At 33.9% G+C, this 6,154-nt stretch overlaps 1 non-coding gene across 1 annotated transcript; it reads left to right on the top strand.

The window, feature by feature from the left end:
* Nucleotides 1–5,246: 5,246 nt before the first annotated feature.
* Nucleotides 5,247–5,353, top strand: LOC139865500 (small nucleolar RNA R71). Its single transcript, XR_011765016.1, has one exon. It is a non-coding gene; the product is annotated as a small nucleolar RNA R71 (small nucleolar RNA).
* Nucleotides 5,354–6,154: the final 801 nt, after the last annotated feature.

The following is a 6,154-nucleotide window of genomic DNA, read 5'->3' as shown; positions in this document are numbered from 1 at the left end:
GACATATCATATCGACCCATGTATATATATTATTTGGAACAACCATTGATACTCTATATGCAGTAATGTTTGAGTTAGCTATACATGGTTGAGGTTGATTCTAAAAATATATATACTTTAAGTTGTAATCTAGCCTGAAACGTGTATACACTGGGTCGTGGATTGATTCAAGATAATATATATCAATTTATTTCTGTACATCCAACTATGGACAACTAGTTGTAGGTTACTAATGAGGACATCTGACTTAATAAACATAAAACATCAAAATGTATTAAAAATGTTGTAAATATATTTTGAACATACTTTGATATATATATATATATATATGTATATATTTGTTATAGGTTCGTGAATCGACCAGTAGCCAAGTCTTACTCCTGACGAAGTAAAAATATGTGAAAGTGAGTTGTAGTCCCACTTTTAAAATCTAATATTTTGGGATGAGAATACGTGCAGTTTTATAAATGTTTTACGAAATAGACACAAGTAATGAAACTACATTATATGGGTGAATGATCGAAGCCGAATATGCCCCTTTTGCTTGGTAGCCTAAGAATTAGTAAACCGATCTACTAATTGACGTGAATCCTAAAGATAGATCTATTGGGCCTAACGAACCACATCCAAAGTACCGGATGCTTTAGTACTTCGAATTCATTTTTATCATGTCCGAAGGATTTCCCGGAATGATAGGGGATATTCTTATATGCATCTTGTTAATGTCGGTTACCAGGTGTTCACCATATGAATGATTTTTATCTCTATGTATGAGATGTATATTGAAATATGAAATCTTGTGGTCTATTATTATTATTTGATAATATATAGGATAAACCTATAACTCACCAACATTTATGTTGACGTTTTAAGCATGTTTATTCTCAGCTGATTATTAAGAGCTTCTGCTGTTGCATACTAAAATAAGGACAAGATTTGGAGTCCATGCTTGTATGATATTATGTAAAAACTGCATTCAAGAAACTTATTTTTGATGTAATATATTCTTATTGTAAACCATTATGTAATGGTCGTGTGTAAACGGTATATTTTAGATTATCATTATTTAATAATCTACGTAATGCTTTTTAAACCTTTATAGATAAAATAAAGGTTATGGTTGTTTTAAAAATGAATGCAGTCTTTGAAAAATGTCTCATATAGAGGTCAAAACCTTGCGACAAAATCAATTAATATAGAACGTTTATAATCAATATGAACGGGACATTTCATCTGCTAGTGGAACAGACCAATCGGATTCCATTCTCGAAACTACACGAGAACAGAACAAATAACTCTAGACAGCATTATTTCTTAGAACATTTGAATCTCCCCACACTTAGGTAGCTGTGGTTTTGAAATTGTGATTAACTTCATCGTCAATTTCTCTTGGACCATAATCAACTTGCATATCTGTGACTTTTGCTTTAAGCCATTGGTCGGATTCCTGTGTAATATCCACAGATTCAACTAGTTTCGCCTTTTCTTTAGGCGATAGATTGGATACTAACCGGTTACATAACTTAAAGTTCCCCTTGGTTCTAGCATCGCGAATCCGTTTAATAAGTTTCTTCATTGAACTGTTAATAACGGGGTCATTTAATTTCGTTTCAACAACGGGGTTCTTTGTTATCAGGTCATCATTAGGTTTTACTTCATTTTCTCCACACTTAGGCATTTTATTATTGCTAAGCACTACCGTTGGAGTTGGTAAAACAATATGGTTCTTATCAATTGTTTTTGTTGGTTCAACGGTTTTGGTTGGTGGAGATTTAGACTTTCGACTCACAAAGGTGATCGATTTTTCCATCATTACTAAGTGTCATTCTACCATCTCTTACATCAAATAACGCCCTGGTGGGCTCTAAGAATGGTCGAACTAAAATTAGAGGAAAGGTTTGAGTCCTCTTCTATGTCAATGACAATAAATTCGACTAAAAAGGTTAAATTACCCACTTGAACGGGTAGGTTGTCAGCAATTCCAACTGGGTGCCTAATGGTTTGATCAAAAAGTCAAACACTCATTTTTGTTGGACTTAACTCACCTACTCCTAATCTCTTATATAATGAAAGAGGCATAACACTCACACTTGCACCTAAATCTGCTAGTGCATCATACATGATACAATCACTAAGTAGACAAGTAACAATAAATTCACCCGAATCACCCAACCTGGGTGGAACTTTTGGTGGAACTGTCTTCACCGGGTTTACTTTTACGGTTTTTGTTTATTGCACTTTCTTATTCTTCTTCTTCTTTCCAGAGGTATCACAAACTTTATTACCTATTACTTGCTCATACTCAACTCCTTTTCTTGAAAACGAGATGGGTGGTCTGTATGGTGCCACCACTGGATTTACATACTCGGGTGGTGGTGGTGTTGTAACTTCTTCACATCTAAAACCTTCCCATCTTCTGGTGCTGATTTTTTAGAATTCGTTGAAACCATGTTAACATTCTCATTTCGAGGATTTGCTTCAATATTACTCGGTAGCTTTCCTTGTTCCCTCTCACTCACCATGCTAGCAAGAGTACCTACGTGTTTTTCTAGATTCAAAATGGAAGCTTGTTGAGTTCTTAATGACTGATCAAACCTGTCATTTGTTTGGGTTTGAGTTGCAATAAATTGTGTTTGAGATTCCATTAGCTTTGCCATCATTTCTTCCAGATTTGGCTTTTTCTCTTCGGTTTGTTGTGGTGGTTTATACAAGCCAGGTCTTTGTTGATTGAAAGTGTTGTTTTGAGTTGGTTGGTTATTCGGACCTTGTTGGTTGTACGAGTTATTGTTGGGTCCATTTGGATTGTAAAGAATGTTTTGATCTCGATTGCAGTTTTGCCTTGGTGGTTGATAATTATTTTGATAATTAATTCCCGGCCTTTGGTTCATGTAGGAAACATTCTCACGTTGTTCCATCGTTTGCTCAATGTGGCAATCTTTCGTTAAGTGTGGTCCACCGCATTGCTCACAACTGATTCGTATTGCGTGAATATCTTTAGTCATCTTTTCTATTCGTCTCTCGAAAGCATCTATTTTTGCAGGAACGGAATCAAAGTCATGGCTAGAATCAGCTCTAGCCGCTTTAGATGAACGAAATATATCTTTTTTCTGATGCCACTCATGTGAGTGGTGATAAGACTAAAAAGGAACATATATTTCATAGCAATATCCCTCCTAAATAATAGGTTTTCATATGTAATTGTATTATATTTTCATTGTAATTGTTAAAATAAATAAGTGCGAAGACAAAAGGCGAAAACGAAGATTTGAAGACACAAACGTCCAAAAAGCTCAAATGTTCAAGATACAATTCAAAAGGTTCAATTTATTGATGAAAAACGTCTAAAAATGACAAGAGTACAAGTTACAAAACGCAAAGTACAAGATATTAAATTGTACGCAAGGACGTTCGAAAATCCGGAACCGGGACATGAGTTAACTATCAACGCCCAACGCAATGGACCAAAAATTATGAGTCAACTATGCACAAGAATAAAATATAATATATAAATAATTATATAAATTATTTATATATTATAAATATATATATAATCATGTCGACAAGCTATGAGACAAAGGATTCTGAGCTGGATTTTCAAACTCCATGACTCGCGGAGTTTGAAGACCAAAAACTCCACGACTCGCGGAGCTGTCAGAAATCAAAATGCCTATAAAAGGCCATGCATTCGTTCGATAAAAATAATAAATAATAATAATAATACTCTGTAATAAATAAATAATATATATATATATATATATATATATATATATATATATATATATATATATATATATATATATATAGTATAGGATAGTTTTATGTTAGTTAGTTTGGGTTATGTAAAGGTTATTTTACGGGTTTTTGAAGTCGAAATTCTGTCCGTGTAACACTATGCGATAAATACTCAATGTAAGTTATGTTCTACTTTTTAAATTAATGTCTCGTACTTAAGTTATTATTATGCTTATTTGAGCCAAAGTAATCATGATGTTGGACTAAATATTAAAGACGGGGTAATTGGGTTTTGTACCATAATTGGGGTTTGGACAAAAGAACGACACTTGTGGAAATTAGACTATGGGCTATTAATGGGCTTTATATTTGTTTAACTAAATGATAGTTTGTTAATTTTAATATAAAGATTTACAATTGGACGTACCTATAAATAACCACATACACTTGATCGGACACGATGGGCGGGGTATTTATATGTACGAATAATCGTTCATTTAACCGGACACGGGAATGGATTAATAGTCACTAGAATTATTAAAACAGGGGTGAAATTATGTACAAGGACACTTGGCATAATTGATAACAAAGTATTAAAACCTTGGGTTACACGCAGTCGATATCCTGGTGTAATTATTAAATAAAGTAATAAAACCTTGTTACAGTTTAAGTCCCCAATTAGTTGGAATATTTGACTTCGGGTATAAGGATAATTTGACGAGGACACTCGCACTTTATATTTATGACTGATGGACTGTTATGGACAAAAACCAGACGGACATATTAAATAATCCAGGACAAAGGACAATTAACCCATGGGCATAAAACTAAAATCAACACGTCAAACATCATGATTACGGAAGTTTAAATAAGCATAATTCTTTTATTTCATATTTAATTTCCTTTATTTTATATTTAATTGTACTTTTAATTATCGTACTTTTATTTATCGTTATTGTATTTAATTGCACTTTTATTTATCGCAATTTCATTATCGTTATTTACTTTACGCTTTAAATTAAGTCTTGTATTTATTTTTAATATTTTACATTAGGTTTTAATTGTGACTTAAAATATAAAATCGACAAACCGGTCATTAAATGGTAAAACCCCCCTTTTATATATTATTAATATAATATATTTTGTACAAATATAATTGTTTAAAAATATAGTGTGCAATAAGCCCGCTCCCTGTGGAACGAACCGGACTTACTAAAAACTATACTACTCTACGATTAGGTACACTTCCTATAGTGTTGTAGCAAGGTTTAGGTATATCCCATTTGTAAATAAATAATTAAAACTTGTGTAGTTTGTATCACTTTTCGTAGTAAAATATAGTACTATCACGTACCCCCACGCTACCACATCAAGTGGGATGCTGTGTATCAATGATTTTGTGAGCTTCGGTTGCAGTTTTCTTCATAATGGAACCTCCAGCTGCTGTGTCGATGTCTTTTCGTGTAGCAACATCGACACCTTGGTAGAATATTTGTACTATTTGATAAGTGTCTAAACCGTGCTGAGGACATCCTCTCAACAACTTTCCGAATCTTGTCCACGCCTCATATAATGTTTCATTTGGCTTTTGTGCGAATGTAACAATTTCTTCTTGAAGTGTCACGGCTTTAGATGCCGGAAAGAATCTTTTAAGAAATTTCTCAACTAAGACATCCCATGTGTCAATCGCTCCTTCGGGTAACGATTCTAACCAATCTTTGGCTTCTCCCTTTAAAGTCCAGGGAAACAACATGAGATAGATATGTTCATCCTCAACTTCTCTGATTTTTAATAGAGTACAAATCCTATTAAAGGTTCGAAGATGTTCGTTTGGATCTTCTTTTGGTGTACCACTAAATTGGCATTGATTAGTTACCATGTGTAGGATTTGTCCTTTGATTTCATAATCTGGCGCATGAATGCCTGGTCGCGTAATTGCGTGACCTTGGCCCGTGCGTGTGGCTCTCATTCGGTCTTCCATACTTAGAGGTTCCGTTACTTCCATAATTGAATTTGTTGAATCTGAATCACTAGAGGATTCTGATTTAACGGTTTGTGGTTCAGGAGGAATGATTAGTGGTTCAGGATCTTGGAATTGTCCTTGAATATACTCCGGGTTCTCAATTGTTAAGTCGGGTTCAAAAAATGGATTATCAGAAATTTGAATTGGAGTACTTGTTCGACTAGATGATGATTCTAAAGAAAAATCAACATCGGCAATATTAGCTAGATGTCTTGATCGGGTTACAGGTGGTGAACGTATGAAAGGTGGTGAACGTTTTGCTCGGTGCATTCACTGAATATCCTATTAGTTATAAAGATAAAAATTATTAAAGTTATCAAATTAATAGACTTTTTTGATTTTGCCCACGTTTCGAATAGCCAAAAGATGCAGCAGGTAGCCAGCACCCTTTAAATCGGA

This window comes from Rutidosis leptorrhynchoides, chromosome 8 (genome assembly GCF_046630445.1).
Source record: "Rutidosis leptorrhynchoides isolate AG116_Rl617_1_P2 chromosome 8, CSIRO_AGI_Rlap_v1, whole genome shotgun sequence".
Classification (NCBI taxonomy): Eukaryota; Viridiplantae; Streptophyta; class Magnoliopsida; order Asterales; family Asteraceae; genus Rutidosis; species Rutidosis leptorrhynchoides.
This window is presented reverse-complemented; position numbering and strand designations above follow the sequence as displayed.